The sequence below is a fragment of the Zootoca vivipara genome, chromosome 9, assembly GCF_965207765.1.
Source record: "Zootoca vivipara chromosome 9, rZooViv2.hap1.1, whole genome shotgun sequence".
Taxonomy (NCBI): domain Eukaryota; kingdom Metazoa; phylum Chordata; class Lepidosauria; order Squamata; family Lacertidae; genus Zootoca; species Zootoca vivipara.
The window spans coordinates 37,865,848-37,886,120 of record NC_142592.1 but is presented as its reverse complement, the minus strand read 5'-3'; the positions used below and the strand labels follow the sequence as shown (position 1 = coordinate 37,886,120).

General features: G+C 41.0%; 1 long non-coding RNA gene across 1 annotated transcript in view; it reads right to left on the bottom strand.

Moving 5' to 3' along the window:
- Positions 1–2,340: 2,340 nt before the first annotated feature.
- The window catches only part of LOC148684602 (uncharacterized), a 35,242-nt gene continuing 17,309 nt past the window's right edge, over positions 2,341–20,273 (bottom strand). Inside the window, exons 2-3 of the long non-coding RNA XR_015945826.1 lie at positions 4,333–4,359; positions 2,341–3,482 (exon numbers count right to left, since the gene is read on the bottom strand). This is a non-coding gene — a long non-coding RNA (uncharacterized LOC148684602). The remainder of the gene's footprint in view (positions 3,483–4,332; positions 4,360–20,273) is intronic.

The following is a 20,273-nucleotide window of genomic DNA, read 5'->3' as shown; positions in this document are numbered from 1 at the left end:
GAATAAAAGAGGGCTCCAAAAGATGTAGATAAAAATGTTTCATTGCCCAACTGTACACAGAGCAACAATAGAATTCAATCATAAAATAGTTTCAAAGCACATTAAAAAACAATACCTAGAGAAAAGGCATGAGGAAGGTAGAGGGAAAGTTACAGATGAGCAGTGGTAATGGTGGTTTGGAAGATTTTATGTAATGGGGAAAAGCTAAAAATCAATGTGTATTTGAGGACAGGATATTGAAACATAGCTTTTAATGATAGTGTGTAGTGTTTATTATCTGCTTTCATTTACAACATATGACACAAGGTTAAATGATGCTGTCATTAGGCAACCACCCCTCACAATACGATGGTATGTACTGTATATTCCGGTGTATAAGACAACTGGGAGTATAAGACGACCCCCAACTTTTCCAGTTAAAATATAGGGGTTTGGGATATACTCGCCGTATAGACGACCCCCGACTTTTGAGAAGATTTTCCTGGGTTAAAAAGTAGTCATACGCAGGAATATATTTTTGTAGTTTTAAATTGTAAACCACTATGTGATCCTTGGATGAAGGGTGATACAGTGGTACCTCCGGTTATGAACTTAATTTGTTCTGGAGGTCCGTTCTTAACCCGAAACTGTTCTTAATCTGAGGCGCGCTTTCGCTAATGGGGCCTCATGACTTCCGCTCGCATCCTGGGGCAAAGTTCGCAACCAGGAGCACCTACTTCCGGGATAGCGGAGCTCAATACCCGAAGAATTCATAAGGAGGGCGGTACATAACCCGAGGTTCCACTGTATATGAATTTAATGAATAATGATAAAAACCCATAGACATAGCAAAGTAGACTTATTTGCTGATCTTCCTCGCCTCTTCTTGCCTTTCATTCTTTAGACAGAAAACCAACACACTTTACCTCACATCTCAAAAGATAGGCCTGATATAAAGTGCTACATCTCCCTTGTGCTTATTTCAGAGTTGATTATTTTTTAAGGCTGTTGTTTCAGAAGATCATAAGTGTAGGTTTGGCCAGTCATGAGGCCATTGAACCTTATTCAGCTGCCTGCCCCACTTCACTTTCCAAAGGATTTGACAGTTTACCACATGTTATTGTGAGTGAAATTATCTTAGAGATTTCAGGGCTGCAGTGCACATTGTCTGCAATTCTACCATTTCTTATGCGGTTGAAGTTCACAGAAAACGATTTCATATAGCCAGAGCCAGCTTATATAAAGGGAATAAAGAAGAGTTAAACATACTGAACCTTATCATTCCTTCTAATAACCTGTGGTTGAATGCCTGTAGGTTTGGAAGTAAAACACAGCCAGCCAAAAATAAAGCAGTGGTTTCTAAATACCACATTAAAAACAGTTTGAAACAACTTACAAGCAAAAAATGGATGGGGCCTAAAATATACATCTCAGTATGATGATGATGATGATGATTGTATATTATTTATATATTATGTTATTTTATAAGGTAATGCAATGTTATCATTTTAATTATTACTCGTTGGGTATGCTTGCAATACACACACACACACATTTCAAAAAGCTGTAAAATGCACAGAACTGCCTTACAGTATATGTGAGATCCCAGAATGTATACGTAGATATCCCTTTGCAGGGATGTTTCAGAAGGAAAGGGATGTGGGAAATAATATTTTCCCTTTGTTACTCTCCAGAGCCTCCCTCCCACTCACAATACCTATACACCACAACATTTCTTTGCATTTTGCTTGCATTCTCTTGAACTTCTGTCTGGTCAAATACAGTAGTGAGCCTCAAGTAATTGTCCATAATACAGAATCTGATAAGCAATTTTGCAAATGTAGCAAGTGATCAGGAAAACAGCACTTGTTGAATGCTTGTCATGCTTTTTGCTGAGTTTAATTGCTGCTCAGATATCCATACCATGAGATCCTCCATACCAAATTTCATAGAAATAGGAAAAATCACCTCCATTTTATGGTTTTATCATACGGTCCCTCACAGAGCTGCCAGCTCTTCCTTGTCCTGCCTTCACTATCTACAAATGATATGGTAGCATAACTTACCCCTTTCTTTCCATTTACTAAAATGGACTTTTTCATGCCTTAACCTTAAAACATCACAAGGTGTTTCTTTTATATATATATATATATATATATCCCAGTAGAATTCTTACATTGTAATACTACACATCTACTCAGAAGTAAGTCCCATTGACTTCCATGACTACATCATTTCAGTCTCCAAAAAGGGAATTGGTACATTATTTAATGCAATGCAACCATTTAATGCACATATAATGCAAAAAGTGGAAACAATCCTTCCTTTTCTAGACTTTCTTTTTTTATGTTGGCCATTTTACTGTGTTGTATTGGTTCTTCTGGACAAGCTGTAAATATTACATACATGATTCTCCATGCCAAATTTCGTATCAGCATTATGAAGTTATCAAATTTCATATCAACATATCAGTTTTACGAGGAGTAGAAACAATAGCAGAACATTATAAAATGGTCACACCTTAACTTGCATCTTTCCTATACAACAAACACACCCATTGCTGTTTTATACATGATATCTGTTACATGTCATGTGTTATTTGGCCTTTTCTTGACCATCTATCTTTTCCTGACTCTGCTGTATATTAAGAGTATCCCAATGCCAGGTTCCTGACATATGCCAGGAAATCATCCATCTTGAAAGAAAATGTTCAGGTGCAAGTGCAATACTAGTGTGTAAAGGGTAGACTCTGACATTTTGAGATAATTGTAATGGTGTAGACTCAAACGTGAACTATCATGATGGCTTTGACAGCGAGACAAATATTAGATGCCAAGAGACATAAATGGGTTTCCGTGTCAATCAACTGAATAACTTCTACAAAGATCTGACACACATAAACATCCGCCTGTGAAAACCTCCAGAATGTGGAGAACAATATTGCTAAATGTTTTTCAGGCTGTCCAGAAATTCACTACAAATTATTTTTTTACATTTTGCATCCATCCACAAATTATTTTTTTACATTTTGCATCCATCCTTTCCTGTCCCATGTGCTCAGTAGCCAGCCTGGGAGAGATCCAGTTCACAGGGAAATCCTTTAACAGCCCCAAGGTAAAGGCTCAGGGTCAGATAAAAACAAGCCCCACTGTTTGCAACTATGGAATGAGAAGCCTAGAGAAACCAATCCCATAATGCATGGCAATATAAAACCAGTATCCAAAATTTGACAAGTCTTAAGCAGTAGCAGATGGGGTAGCGTCACAGTGGCACCCATCTGACCTTCCTACAGATGAGTTACTTACCAGGAAGGAAAGGGGAGTTCAGCATGGTGCAAATGCATGGGCAGGAATGCTGGATTGGCTCTACTGGTGTGTTTGCACCATGTCAACCTCCTGGCTGCATCACGTCTCCTGCTTTTCTTTCCAATAAGCAGAAACAGGTCAGCAGATAGGATGTCATTATGTCATTATGTCTTCAAGTGTTTTGCTTCTGGGGTAAACCTACAAATTAAAACGGTTGCTGAAATTTGTTTGCAAACTCATCATAGTGAGCTGACAGTGATGCAAAGACTCAACGGAAACAGGAGAGATTTATCAGCTCTCCTTCACTACCTGGAATAGATCTGCTGGATGGAGCTTTTCAGATGATGGCTGCTGAGCAAAAATGCAAAACACGCATAGGATTTTATTTAGCTGTACATACTTTGAATGAATAAGCATAAGCAAAATTATGTGATTGTAGGAGTAGCAGGTTTTAAAAGGGAAACAATTTCTAATTGTGGCCATGACAGCTCATTGTTAAAACTGTTGAGGTTTTAATTGTGTTTTGTCACTTGAAATGAAATGCATTCCCAAGAAACTTTTTTCATCCCATAGCGGTTGGCTTCCCTCTAATTGCAACGAACCTATGCCTTTAAAAGATCTTAAGATGAACATCCTCATTACTAATTCATCACTGGGTTGTTTTGTCCATAATTAACACAGTTAATACAATGTGAGGTCAAGTAAAATGAAGGATATGCAGAGGTTCAGAAACAAACAAGTAGCACCTCTTTTACATGTTCCATAAACACACACATGCAATAAACTAAGCCCTGACTTTTGTTACTAACTTTTAAAATAGATTGCTAAGTAAAGCATCTGAAAAGTGTGAAAAATCCAGGCACTGTGCATGCTTTTCTATTTCTACCATTTCCAAAGCATAATATAAAGGCTGCTACTATTGAAGGTATATCAATATTGCATCTTTTCATCTGAGAATACTACAATCAGTGCTATTTTTCTAGAAAAAGAGGTGCCAGAGCTCACCATGAACTTTTCCCTTGTTCTCTTAGAATGCCAATGGACCTACCTGAGAAATGTTGGAGCTGAGTTCTGGCTGGGGAAAAAAAAGCCCTGATTACTACACACATCAAAGGTAACATACTGAATCGTGCTAAGCTAAAGTCTATGGAATCATAGAACATAACAACACTGAGTAGTTGTCCAGTAGCACCTTAAAGGTAAAGGGACCCCTGACCATTAGGTCCAGTCGTAACTGACTCTGGGGTTGCGGCGCTCATCTCGCGTTATTGGCCGAGTGAGCTGGCGTACAGCTATGGCGAACCAGAGCAGCACACAGAAACGCCATTTACCTTCCTGCTGTAGTGGTACCTATTTATCTACTTGCACTTGGATGTGCTTTTGAACTGCTAGGTTGGCAGGAGCTGGGACCGAGCAATGGGAGCTCATCCCATCGCGGGGATTTGAACCGCCGACCTTCTGATCGGCAAGCCCTAGGCTCTGTGGTTTAACCCACAGTGCCACCCGCGTCCCTTCAGTAGCACCTTAGAGACCAACTAAGTTTGTTCTGGGTATAAGCTTTCGTGTGCATGCACACTTCTTCAGATACATCCCTTGCAGGTGACCAAAAGCAAGGGTTAGTATGCAGATGATCTGCATACTAGCCCTTGCATTTTCCTGTAGCACCAATTGCAGTTGTTAACAGTCATCAACAGGTTTACCATATCCATTGAGTCAATCACCCATCTCCCACTACTCTTCTGAGAAAAACCCCACCCCACCCTCCCACTATATATAAGGGTCTGGTGACTTCTGTTTCAGTGTATCTGAAGAAGTGTGCATGCACACGAAAGCTTATACCCAGAATAAACTTAGTTGGTCTCTAAGGTGCTACTGGACAATTTTTTATTTATTTTGACTGCGTCAGACCAACATGGCTACCTACCTGAATCTAGAAACATTGAGTAGGTTCCAGCCAGCATGAGCCAGCAAAGACAGGTGAACCTTTGCAAAACTAGACGACCTCAAGGCAAGCTGTAATCTCCATGTTATAATAAACCCAGTTAAATTGAAGGAAGCCTTAAATTTAAAAACATAATTGAAGCTTCTGAGTTGACTGAATGTTTCATCCCCAAATAAAGGAATTTCTTATTACAGCAGTACAGTATAATGAGTGCCAGTATTGTTGTTGGAGTGGGCTATTGTTATTCATATCCAAGTGCTTACACTTTTAAAACAATGAAAGCAAACAGCATGGGATATAGGTTTGCACTGTATGTTTCTTTGGAAAGAAATAAGAGGTTTCTTTTGTGAATTGTGTCTTTAAAACAACTGATGCCACACTCAAGCACCATCTAGATTTAGGAATATCATAAATATGAATAGCACAGGTATAATATTTTATAAGGCTGAAAGATGACTGATGTAAACCACTGCAGAATCACAGCACCTGCTGTGGCTGCAAAGACTTGTAATTCAGAACTGCTGCCTCCCACATTGTTTTTGATGTGTTAGCAGCATCAAAGTGCTGGTGTCTGCAAAGCTGGGCAGTGTGTATATTGGTCCTGGGCTGCCCGGATGACATGACCCACCCATCCCTGGCCTTGCTGAAATGGTCCAAAGGACAGGAAACAATTTTTCACTAGCTTGGCTGCAGGAGTTGTCAGAAAGAGGTGTTCTGTACCAGATGCCATCAAACCACCCTAGAGACTCTACTCTGGATTTGTGTAGGGATTACTCCTTAGCCATTTATTCTCCCAAAGATGTCCTGCACTCATTCCAAAACCTTTATCAGAAATGAGTATAGCTGTGAGGCTACAGAGTTTTAGGATCAGAGTTTTCCTTCTCCTAAATGGGCTACATTCCCAGGTTGATGAGCCCCATCTGCCCATCACTTCCCTCTACAGCATGTGAAGAGACCAGCTTCTTGACTAAATGACTTTGCTGGGACCACAAATCTGTTTTTCCTGGATTGCTGTGCTTTAATATGCTTTCCTTCAGCATGAATTATGAGTGTGATTAAAGTATTTAGGTGAATGAATGATGATATTATGATTAATTGCAATGCATGGAAATGCCTCTCCTTACAGCTCCATAGTGGAAAGAAATTATAGTGAATTAAAGATAAGAACTCTCTTGTTGTACCAGCGAGTGAAATAGTTCATTTTGGGTGATTTGATGTTTCTAACGAATTTAAAGGAAACAGATCTTAAATTGACCACCCCTCATTAGGGCTTGTCATTTTAGGAAGTGGAATGTAATTTTTGCAAATTTCTTCAGTGAGATATCTTAAATATATATTTTTGGGTGTGAGGGATCATTTTTGTGATGGGACAACTTTTGGCTTGGTGAATTTACATTTGATTAAAAAGCACATAAACTGTTCTCGGAAAGCCAAAGAATGTCAGGAAATGCTATAAAAATGTTAGTTTCTCTGCATAAAACTAAGCATACCTCATGACGTGGGGCACTCAGAGCAGGCATCTGATTGGCCACTATGAGAACAGGATGCTGGACTACAGTAGATGGGAGATCGGCTTGATCCAGCAAGCTCTTATTAACCTTCTTAACATAAGTTGTTATTTTTTAAAAATAATAATGCATCATTTCAAATATTGGTGGGAACTTCTTCAGGAAATGTCCTATAATTTAGAGCATATCAGTTGCAGTGGAAACTCTGAATTGTGCCATGGTAGCCAAGTAATAGCCTGTTCCTAGGCAGGGGAGATGAAGCTGTGACCTTGCACTTCTTGCCATGTATTAAGAGGCAAAGACTAAAATGAATAATCCAAACACCTGGGTGGACTGACACTAGAGTTTATGCAGATCTAGAAATTGTAAGAAAAGAGATGTAATTACAACTAATTTTAAACACACACACCTATGGATATGTTCCCATTTTCTGAAGCAGATTGTGAAACACTATCAGAATGCACATTGTTAAAGGTAGAAGTTCAGGCACAACTATTTATACGATTCCTATCGTGAAAAAGTCTAGCTAGGCTATCTTTCCATTTCCAGTAGCTATAACTCTATGGACTAACCCCCACCCACCGCCCCACCACTCTTTAAAGGACTTGGAAAATACGATTCATTTCTGATCTTCCAGGGCTGGCATTTCCAATAGACTTACAAAAGTGGAAAATTCAGGAAACATTTAGAAGAAAGTTTAAGCTGCCTTATATTGAAGTCTTTAGTCACTGTCACTTCATAGACTTCAGGCTATTCGTACCAAAAATATTTGCTTTTACAGGGAGTTTAATAACACCCCCCCCGTGTTTTGTGTGCATGTGCGCCTGTGTAAGCAAGTCAAAAAGTTTGCAGATTTCCACCCCACCACTCCCCAGTAAAGAGCCTTAAGCTGATAATGGACAGCTACATTTGTTTTTGATATGCTATTAGATTTCTGCAGAAAATGAGAAAAACGTTACATATGGATTGTTAGGGACACTTTACTGCTATATCCGTTGCAAGAATTTAAATTCACTATTGTAAAAGCACTGTTAGACATTGCCTCTAGTCTAAATAAGTGTGGTGCAGTACTCTAAAACATCAAACCAGAATAGTTATTTCTCATGAGAAGAGGAGGAGGAGGAGGAGGAGGAGGAGGAGGAGGAGGAGTTTGGATTTGATATTCCGCTTTATCACTACCCGAAGGAGTCTCAAAGCGGCTAAAAATCTCCTTTCCCTTCCTCCCCCACAACAAACACTCTGTGAGCTGAGTGGGGCTGAGAGACTTCAGAGAAGTGTGACTAGCCCAAGGTCACCCAGCAGCTGCATGTGGAGGAGCAGGGACACGAACCCGGTTCACCAGATTACGAGTCTACCGCTCTTAACCACTACACCACACTGGCTCGCAGTGAGGTTCCTACATAAATGGAAAGTCTCCTACATATATACATATATATGGAATAAGTTATTTAATAGGTGGAAAAGAAAAGAGCATTTATGTTGTCTGTGGACAACCACATATACAGTAAACAAGCAAGAGAGAAAATAAATCCTAAACAATATTATAAACCTTACTTGCAGCATAAAGAACTAGTGTGTCAAATGAAAGAACTAGTGTGTCAAAATAACATTTTAAAATTTTAAAATAGAAGTGTCGGGACCTTCCTACAGGGAACTTCCCCCAATCCTGTTGACCAGCTCTTCGCCCAGTGAGAGCAGCAGCAGTGGGTTGGGTGGGGGGAATGAGGAAGTTAGCGGTATGGAGGTGGCAAGGCTCAGTGATGTTGGAGAGCCCTTGACCATGAGATGGAGGGAAACAGGCAGCCCCTTCCGGCACCCGAATTAAGCACGCCACTAAACGTAAGGTCGGGAGGAGGCGTTTCGGGGTGCCCAAACGCTTATGCTCCCGGATTCTGCAAGTGATTAGGAGGTCATGTTTTCTTCTATCTCTGCACTGTAAATACTATACACAATAAAACCTATAAAGACAAGTACGGACTTGGGTGTCCTTACTCGAGAGTAGCTGCAACAACACCATTACAAGAAGTAAAAGGAAAAAAAGATCACTAATTTTAAATCAACATAATATAATGACTAGAAACTCTTTTGAAAATTTAGTCCCCTATGTTTGAGAACATTAAAAAAAGATTAAATCTACCTAGAAAGGAGCGCTGTGAACACTAAAAGTCAGCATGGGTTTCTGAAAAATAGGTCATGTCAGACTAATCTGATCTCATTTTTTTACAGAATTACAAGCCTGGTAGATGAAGGGAATGCTGTGGATATAGCCTATCTTGATTTCAGCAAGGCCTTTGACAAGGTGCCCCATGATATTCTTGTAAAGAAGCTGGTAAAATGCAGTCTAGACAATGCTACCATTCAGTGGATTTGTAATTGGCTGACTGACCGAACCCAAAGGGTGCTCATCAATGGCTCCTCTTCATCCTGGAGAGAAGTGACTAGTGGGGTGCCACAGGGTTCTGTCTCGGGTCCAGTCTTATTCAACATCTTTATCAATGACTTGGATGATGGGCTTGAGGGCATCCTGAGCAAGTTTGCAGATGACACCAAATTGGGAGGGGTGGCTAATACCCCAGAGGACAGGATCACACTTCAAAATGACCTTAACAGATTAGACAACCGGGTCAAAGTAAACAAGATGAATTTTAACAGGGAGAAATGTAAAGTACTACACTTGGGCAAAAAAAAAATATGAAAGGCACAAATACAGGATGGGTGACACCTGGCTTGAGAGCAGTACATGTGAAAAGGATCTAGGAGTCTTGGTAGACCACAAACTTGACATGAGTCAGCAGTGTGATGCAGCAGCTAAAAAAGCCAGTGCAATTCTGGGCTGCATCAATAGGAGTATAGCATCTAGATCTAGGGAAGTAATAGTACCACTGTATTCTGCTCTGGTCAGACCTCACCTGGAGTACTGTGTCCAGTTCTGGGCACCACATTTCAAGAAGGATACTGACAAGCTGGAACGTGTCCAGAAGAGGGCAACCAAAATGCCTTATGAGGAATGGCTTAGGGAGCTGCCTGGAGAAGAGAAGGTTAAGGGGTGATATGATAGCCATGTTCAAATTTATAAAAGGATGTCATATAGAAGACGATGAGAAGGTTGTTTTCTGCTGCTCCAGAGAAACGGACACGGTGCAATGGATTCAAGCTACAAGAAAGAAGATTCCACCTAAACATTAGGAAGAACTTCCTGACAATAAGAGCTGTTCAACAGTGAAAATTGCTGCCAAGGAGTGTGGTGGAGTCTCCTTCTTTGGAGGTCTTTAAGCGGAGGCTTGACAGCCATCTGTCAGGAATGCTTTGATGGTGTTTCCTGCTTGGCAGGGGGTTGGACTGGATGGCCCTTGTGGTATCTTCCAACTCTATGATTCTATGATTCTACCTGCTAGCTGTATGTGGATTCCAATTGTTGTTATTATTATTATTATTGGCCAGACTGAAGGGATATATAGCCATTTAATTAACCCTCATACAAGAGCTAAGTATAATCCTTATTTAATCAAGGAGTCTATGGAAGCAGAGAAGCTGAGTGGTCTACTGTAGGCAATAATGTGAGACTGTCTGACCATCTAAAGTCTACAGAAGGTGGTGGTGTTGAAGACATCCTACCTTGCTTTCCCAGCCAGTGGCCTGGGGTGGGGAGGCCACTCTCTGTTTCCTTGTTTTTCCTATCTTGACAGGCAACCCTGAAATGGAGATTGTGATGAAACAATCCTGAATGGGTGGATGGAAGCATAACTGACACCGCTGATCACAGTTGATAACAGGATTTCAAGTAGCTGGTTGTATGAGTTTACAATACCCTATACTCTTTCTTCTAAACAACTGGGGAATAAGTCACAATGTGTGATTTTACACTTAACATTAAGGGTAACATAAAGGTAGCACACCATTCTGATGTATCTTATCTATAACAATTACAAAGAACTTTCAGCTTTAAACTGCTAAATTGTAGAGCCTGGAGAAGCAGGAAATCTTGGCACAATGGGAATATTTTTTAAAATTGCATTTTGAAGTGATGTGGACACTTTTCAAATGGTTCGGCTACAAGAGGCCTTCATGCAAAAGTACACATCAATTTTGTACACAGCCACTTTAGCTGGTTACATCATGAACTATATTTAGAAGGTCTCGGGTGTAACCATGGAAACTGCTTCTTGCTTAAGCTACTGCTTTAATTCAATCAACATAAGATGAGGGTATAGAAATACTTTAGAGCATTTATAGAACACTTTCTCCCAATTGTCAATAATGAGACAATTATGTGTAGACAGTAAGTTTTTCTGTTTATTTATGCTAATGTGATTGTCAGAAATGGGGAATATTGACATTTTTAAATATATTGTTTTCAAGTGAATGTTGACAATGGATGGTGTATGCAGTTAATCACCTGTGAAAGTTGACAATCTCCATTAGTGATATTCACAGGAACATATGCATTCTAAAAACAAGAGACGACTCCTGTGAAAGTCACACTTGTCCTGTTTGAAATAAGTTGTGGCTAACTTGTCCCATTTCAATAGGACTTAAGCATGTCTACATTTATTTAGATCAGAGTTACAAAATGTTTTGAGAGTGGATATACAACTATATGGTAGTGACAGGAGAATAAATAAGAATTGAGAAGCATATGGAGACATGAGTTTCAAAAAACAAATCTTAGCTTATAGGGACATTACTCTATCTATATCTATCTATCTATCTATCTATCTATCTATCTATCTATCTATCTAAAAAGGTAAAGGGACCCCTGACCATTAGGTCCAGTCGTGACCGACTCTGGGGTTGCGCGCTCATCTCGCATTATTGGCCGAGGGAGCCGGCGTATAGCTTCCAGGTCATGTGGCCAGCATGACAAAGCCGCTTCTGGCAAACCAGAGCAGCACATGGAAACGCCGTTTACCTTCCCGCTGTAGCGGTTCCTATTTATCTACTTGCATTTTTGACGTGCTTTCGAACTGCTAGGTTGGCAGGAGCTGGGACCAAGCGATGGGAGCTCACCCCGTCACAGGGATTCGAACCGCCGACCTTCTGATCAGCAAGCCCTAGGCTCAGTGGTTTAACCACAGCGCCACCTGGGTCCCATCTATCTATCTATCTATCATCTATCTATTATCTATCTATCATCTATCTATCTATCTATCTATCTATCTATCTATCTATCTATCTATCTATCATCTATCTATCATCTATCTATCATCTATCTATCTATCATCTATCTATCTATCATCTATCTATCTATCATCTATCTATCTATCTATCTATCTATCTATCTATCTATCTATCATCTATCATCTATCTATCATCTATCTATCTATCATCTATCTATCTATCATCTATCTATCTATCATCTATCTATCTATCTATCTATCTATCTATCTATCTATCTATCTATCATCTATCTATCTATCATAGTCTACCTGTTTAATCAAGCCTTGGTGATCAGGATAGATGCTGCAATTGTCTTTAATAAGATTTATAATGGGCCTTGTTGTTTACGCTAATATAGTCAAACCATTAGTTTTAAGGAGTCCTTTGCTCCATTCGAGTAAATGGCTGTTGAAGCAGGCTATGCCTGTTTGACTTCTGTTCACTCTGATGAAGTTGGATTCAGGTAGGTAGCTATGTTGGTCCGACACAGTCGAAATACTGTAAATTTAAAAATTGTCCAGTAGCTCCTTAGAGACCATCTAAGTTTGTTCTGGGTATAAGCTTTCGTGTGCATGCATACTTCTTCAGATGCACACGAAATCTTATACCCAGGACAAACTTAGGTAAAGGTAAAGGGGCCCCTGACCATCAAGTCCAGTCGTGTCTGACTCTGGGGTTGCGGCGCTCATCTTCCGTTATTGGCTGAGGGAGCCGGCGTTTGTCTGCAGACAGCTTCCAGGTCACGTGGCCAGCACGACAAAGCTGCTTCTGGCGAACCAGAGCAGCGCACGGAAACACCGTTTATCTTCCCGCCGGAGCGGTCCCTATTTATCTACTTGCACTTTGATGTGCTTTCGAACTGCTAGGTGGGCAGGAGCTGGGACCGAGCAACGGGAGCTCACCCCATTGCAGGGATTCGAACCACAGACCTTCTGATCAGCAAGCCCTAGACTCTGTGGTTTAACCCACAGCGCCACCTGGGTCCTACAGGACAAACTTAGATGGTCTTTAAGGTGCTACTGGACAATTTAAATTTTTTAAAAAAATTCCTGATGAAGTTGTTCACTCTGATGAAGCTGCAGTCTGAGATGGTCTATTGCTGATATGACATTCAAGCCTTGCTCCTCTGAACTCTCTGTGGAGCTGTCCAGGGTGCTCTGCAGTTTAAACTTCCTTGCATTGCTTCAATATATTTTACATTGGCTTTCTTTGTTTGCTAGTTTCATTTCTGTCTGGCTTTCTTTGCTTTACTACAGGGTTGGAGTACCTCCAGCTTGCAGTCCAAATTAGGGCCATGAACAGTCCTAATTTGGCCTCAAGAGGCTGTTTCCTCCCAGCCATATCCACCTGGGCCTACCGGACATCTTATGACATCAGGTCAAAAGTGGCCTGCTATCACCTGAACCTTCCTTTGCTTTGCTTGCTTTGATCCTGCTGGCCTCACTGAAGCTAGGAATCTGCCCCGCTTGCATCACCTGCCTCTGCTTTTCTGGTCCCTAAGCTTGGGCTAGGAACCTATCCCCTTGGGCCAGAACCTTCATACTGTTGTGACCATTGCATGGAACAGAACAAGAAAATTTCCAATGAAGCACCCCCAAATGCCACCTCCCACACTGCTCCAGGGAGCTCCCAAGCCTCCAGAATAGCCTTTTGGGGAGCATATACAGGAATATAATGTTGGTAATAGAATGTGTGTATGAAAACCATGCTTCCAATGTAAATGAGTTAATCAGGAGGATAAAAATAAAGTTTAAAACTAAAAAAAAATCTCCACAATTCTTAGAAGCAGGCTGATCCCCTTCCCCGTTAAATGTAAACATACTGAGTTGCAGAGCTGAAGCTCTTGCACTGCAGATAAAGTTTGATCCTAACAATATTTCATTATATAAAAAGTTTGGAATGGATTACAAGTTTTGTCTGTCTGCTTTATTCATTGTAACGATACACTTGCAAATGGCAATATGCAGATGATCCTCTGTTGTACAATCATTTGTTAAGCTAAGTTCATAGACAGCTCCAAGCCTTTGCTGCCGCTGCCTTATTGTTGCAAGATAGCACAAGCCATCTCAGAGTCTTGCATAATATGCTGAATGGACTCCAGTTTATCCGGAAACTATGAATTGCAAACTACCAGGCTGCAACTAAAGTAATAGACCCAGTGATCGCTGTTCCATACATTTTAGTCTGATATTTAAGGCCTCTTGGGAGATCAGTGTGGTATAACCCATTTCTCAGAGATGCTGTCAGCTATGCCAACCTCTTGTAATAACTTATACGAATATATTTTAACTGGTTTATGATAGTAGAGAGAATAAGTGACAACATCAGCATAACCACTGTGATTTAGGAAATAAGGTTGGCAACGACTTGGTTGGTTAAAAAGTTTCTTTTCCATTAATGACATGGGTGGTTTAAAAAGTTTTCAATTAAATGCACACTTGCAAAAACAAAAAATAGCACCATATGATTATATATTGCATTTTAGGTGCAACGCGTGCATAAACTACTTGATTATTCCTGTACACTGCATTGTTGACAGCCGAATAAATTTATTTATTTGATTTAGTTAAATCCCACCTTCCCTCCAAGGAGCTCAATGTGGCATACATGGCTTTCCATCTCCACATTTCATCTTCACCTGATTCTGTGAGGTAAATTAGGCTAAGAGACCTTGACTGGCCGAAAGTCAACCAATGAGCTTCGTGACTGAGTCTGGTTTTGAACCCTGGTCTCAAAGGCTACAGTCCAACTCTTAATCACTACCACACTGGTTCCTTAGAAAAGCATTACATCTGAGATGATAGGAACATTTTATTAGTGGTGTAAGGGGAAGGGCTTATATGGAACAGCCCCCCTCATCAGGTTGAGTTCTTTGCAGAGCAGCAAGTCCAGTAGCGGATCAGATTACAGGAATCAAGTAGAGAGGGAGGAGGGAGGCTCTGACAGCATGAGAGAGCCTCAACACCGAGTAGAGAAGGAAGCAGCTGGGGAGGAAATGACGGGATTGGCCACTGGAGAGCAGCCAGAAGGACGGCCCTTCCCCCCGATGCCTAAATTGAGGCGCACGGCACCCTGTAGGGCGAGAGGGAGGTGCTTTGGGGTTCCCAAGCTGTTATGTTGGGCACGAAACAGAAAGAAGCCACTGCGAGGTTCTGACTCAGACTAAGCAGACATGTTTTCCAGACTCTTTGCACTGTAAATAATATGCACAATAAAGACACCTTAAAGACAAGGAGGTGTGGAGCATCGTTACTAAAGACTAGCCGCAAGAACCTCTGACAAGTGGATTACCCCTCCATGTAAGTCACACATGTAAGTCATCAATTCACTTTGCAGCCATCAATTAATAAGCATGTACATGTAAAACAGTCCTTGTAAAGAACTTCAGGCATTAATGGGAAGACACTGAGAAAATGAGAGGAGATTTTCGGGCTGATTCTGTGCCCTTCTACTTTGCAATATATGTTCTGTACACAATGAGCCACAAACAATGTTGTTGGCAACTAAGGAAAACTATAAACGAGTAAGGGGCTTTTAATTTTTATTTATTGAATTTATATACCGTCCTATACCCGGAGGTCTCAGGGCGGTTCACAAACCACAAAATATATAATCAAAATAAGAACAGCAATCCAATACACCCCCCCCCCAAAACATTTTAAAAGGGCATAGAATGTCAATCAAATCAACCAAAGGCCTGGTTAAAAAGGAATGCTTTTGCCTGGTGCCTAAAGGTGTATAATGAAGGTACTAGACGAACTTCCCTGGAGAGAGCATTCCACAGATGGGGAGCCACCCTCCTAACTTCTTGAGGAGGAAGCACACGAAGAAAGGCCTCTTAAAATGATCCCAGGGTCTGGTTAGGTTCATATGGAAAGAGGCGGTCCTTGATATATTGCAGTCCTTATCCAACTAAGTCATTCTTAGCGTAAGCCTATTTAAATCTATGGACATAAGTTAGTCATCTTGTCAGGGCAACCTTCCTCCACTGTAATTGTTGGACTACAACTCCCATCATTCCTAGCCAGCATGACCCATGGCCAGGGATGATGAGAGTTGTAGTTCAAAAACATCTGGGGAGAAAGGCTGATTCTTGACTAAGACTTGGGAGATCAGGGTTCAAATCCCCACTCATACATGAAGCTCAATGGGTGTCCTTTGGCTAGTCACTATCTCTATGCTTAACCTACCTCACACTTGTGAAAATAAAATGAGCTGTGGGAGAACTGTTTACACAACCTTGAGATCCTTGGAGACAGTCAGGGGCTGGACTGAGGAAGAATGGTGGGGACTGCCCCCACTTGTCCTGAACCTTCCTGAGGACAGGAGGACAGTATAGATTTAGAACAGTGGTTTGCAGAAGGGCATAGTTCAGAAGCTGCAGAGGGCAGAAGCTGGGAAATATTGGAAGAGGAACAGCAGGAAGAAGAAGCACCAGGAGAGAGAGAGAGACAGCTGACAGACTCAGTGTCCTTAGAAAGTATTCCTGACCCCCCCTCCCAGAACCAAGGGTGCATTGAGGGTAGTAGAACAGAGAGCTCAGAGGCAGAAAGCTCAGATTAGCTGATGCAGGGGTGACGTAGAATAGGGGAGAGGTGGGACTTTACTTTAGAAAAGACTGCATTCCTTCATCGCTCTCTGTGAATTATTGAATAAATTGATTGGTAAGAACTTGTATCGTTTCTCTGTTTCTTGGCTGCAACCGTGGGAGGGATCTGATTCTCCAAAGCCTGACCGTATAAATGAAGTAATTAATTAAAAAAAACATAAATTCCAGTGGGTTCACTCTGAGTATGACTTCACTGGATACAACCCTAAGTTTACTGTTGGAAAACAAATTACTTTGTGACATATCTATGCCAAAAAGGACAACCAAGTGGAAATGATTCATTCTTACAGCTAATTCTATATCCCTTTCCCCTCCAACTGAGCTGTAGTCAGAAGAGGGACAGTCACATGAGACATGCTTTGGGCCCTTGATTTCAATGGGACAAAGAAAATAGAAGTGCCTAAGTTAACGTAACTAGAGCTGGTTGCTACAGATAAACTAAGAACTTCTGCTTGGAGAGTCAAATCAGTTTCCACCAGATCAACTTTCTTTGCCATGTAGACATAGGGTGTGGCTGGGGTTGGGACTTAATTAGGGACAGCTCAGTTTATGCTCAAACTCCGGAGGCTAAAAATGAAACTTTTCTGAGTTCCAGTTCATACTACCCTATGTGCATTTAAAAGTATTCTTTGCACATATAATGCAGGGGAAAGTGTGTTTACATTTTCTATGTATTCGCTGTGGCATTTAAAAATCCCATAGGGAAAGAAAATAGCTGGCAGAATATTTTAGAAAGAACACTTGCACGCATTGTTTCAGATTTTTAATTGGCTGTTTATTTTGGCCAGGTTCATACCCTTTTTATTATTTGCCATTCACAGGCATTCTGGAGAACAGGATATTTTTTGCATAATTTATTTGTATGCAGATAGAGTATTCATACATACACAGAACTGAATTATTCATCTTTTTTTTTTAAGTCCACTGGGTATTTTATTAATGGCGATTAATTACCAGACAGTTTTGTTTCTAAAAATGTCCTTTTAAAAATATTTTACTTATTTACCTTTCCTACATCCCTGCCCAAACAATCTAATAGATGCGTTATGATTTTCAAGGCCTGTAAAATGATTTAAAGCACAAAACTTCATTTTTTGAAGTGACTGAATTTCTAAAAAAGAAAAGAAAAGTGGGTTAATGATGTTGCTACAGTTACTGGCTCAATTAAAAAATAATAATGGGAAATCATGGTTTCACATATGTTTTATCATCATGAGCATTTTAATTTAAAAATTTCAGCAATTTAATTTCAACGTTGCAATACAACATTAAAGCAGTATAAAACAACTTGCAGCCACAAAAGTAGGGTGAGTCCTAAAAATACGTATTTCAGGTGTCAAAGGACAGGGTAAATAAGTGCACCTTCAGCATTCAGTCTCTGTGAGGGAGATGGGTATGTTTAACCTAGAAAAGACATGCCTGTGGTGTGATGTCACACATCTGCAGTGTGGCAGTGGGCACCCACGATCCTGAGGGCGAGATGGGACCCCCAGTGCAGCGCTGTCATGTGGATGCCCCACATCCTTGTAATGCCTCCTGTTAATGCCCTTGAAATGTTCAGCTTGTTATAGAGAGTGGTAGAGTGAATATAACTGTTTTTTTTCAAAAGCATGAGAGCAACTAAGTCCTTTCAGTATGCCCGTTAGCCTGCCTCTTCAGCGCCTGCATGGGCTGGGCGACCGGAGCACCTTCTCTGACCCTCCGATCACAGGAACATAGTGTCAGGGTTGAGCCGGACGAGGCGGAGTGGTGGGAAGCCCCCTCTGGGGAGGATCCCCCCACGGGAGAATCTGGGGAAATGGAGGAATTCATACCTGGAGAAGACTGGTGGCGGCACGCCTCAGAAGAGGAAAAATCAGATAGGGAAGAGGGAAGACCAGAGCAGGAGGAGGAAGGAGTTGAGGCAGAATCAGGCCCTTGTTAGGAGAGGAGCCGGTCGGCCCCCTCCCCATCTCCCTTCTCAGCTGTTGAGCGTAGAGCTGAGAAATGGAGGGAACAATTGGAGGCAGCTGCAGCTTGTAAAAGGCATGGTGATGAGCCGGCTACTTAAGGAAGGCCGGCTGCTTCCCTCGCAAGCACCTGCACCGCTGAAGCGCGTGGTTGTCCTTGCTCATCCTGTTCCTGATTCCAGTGTTCCTGACTCCGGCTCCTGACTTTGGCTTCTCCTGACCCCTGGTACTGATACCCGACCTTGGCTGGTTCCTGGCCTGGACTGTTGGACCTAGGTTCCATCAGCATCCGACTACCGCCTTCAGCATGCCAACCTGTTGGTGCCCTAACGCATAGGAACACCAACGCAGCATTCCCGGAGAGCAGGGCCTGGTGCTGTGGACTCACATCTGCTCATGTGAGCACCCAAACTCAGCAGAGTAAACAGAAGCAAAGCTGTGGAGGTTTCACAGCATACCTATTTTATTTCTACCGATGAGTCAAATAATAGAACATAACAAACATGTACGAGAGGAGCAGCTCTCATACAGACATCCTGTCTCTTCGCAAGAAAGATCAAAGAAAAATTACAACAGTACCAATGACGGAAGTCTCGAAAAGTTTCCTTTTCACAATATGAAAGTAAACAATAGGTTCAGGTGATTCTTGCAATGAGAGGCATGAAAATACTGACAGGTCTGTTTGTGTACAGTTCTTGTTAGTCTGTCTGAGAGACAGTGACTGGCCCAAGGCCACCCAGTGAGCTTTGTGGCTTAGTGGGGATTTGAACCCTGGTCGCACATGTCCTAGTCTAACACTCTAGCCACTACACCATGCTGGATTTTTGAACCAAAAAACTTATCTCTTTAGCCAGTTTTCGTAATGATGCAGGGCTCATGATGTGTTAGGCCACTGGTACTTGGAAAGAAGAAAACTATTAATATTTATAAATTGTATGTTGCTTTAATTAATATTTTGTTATTTGCTTTTTTGGTTACTATTTTATAATTTATGTACCCCACCCTGGGTTTCTGTGGTTTGATGAAAGGTAGGACAGAAATGAAACTAGCAAACAATGCTTGTTTTTAGCTGGTAGAGTCAGTACTCAGCTGGCTCGTGTATTTGTCGGTTTTAGTCAAATTGTGACTAGAAGCTATGCACAAACTCAATTAGATTGCCATCAGATTGAGCCTGGGGTTTTAGAAGTAAATATTTGGTGTACTCTAATCCCCGCAATACACAGCTCTTCTAGAACCATGCTTTTGAAAATATTTTTGAAAGCAAATAAAAGTTTCATTAGAGGATGGAAAAATAAATTGGTAAGGTGACAGATTCTATGATTTGATGGAAGCTCAATTATAAATGGATAACATAATATAACAAGTGCACATGAAATCCTATTAAGGTCTGAAAATCCAATATCTCATCTCTATGACTTTTAATTGATCTTTACACATATTGTCATTGCAGTCAAATATTTGAGATGATTCCTGTACACATAAACAAATGTAAGCACATTAACCCAGTTAATAATTTTAACAAGCAATTTGTATTTCCCATTAGACTGTCTTATATTTTGCTTTAGTGTAATTAAAGATATCATCAGTGATAAGCCTGGTGCAGTATTCAAAGTCAAGCCTGTTCCCAAGATTTACTTTTATCATTAGCTGCAGCTTGATAAGATCCACGTGTGCCATTAAGAAATTGGATTTCCTCTTTCCCAAGTAACAGGGAAGAATTTCAGAAAATTCCTCTTTGTGTTGCTGTCCATTGCACACAGCTTGCTACTATGTAGTAGTTTAGTTTAGACACAACAAATCTTTTACTTTGGTGGAAAAAGTCAT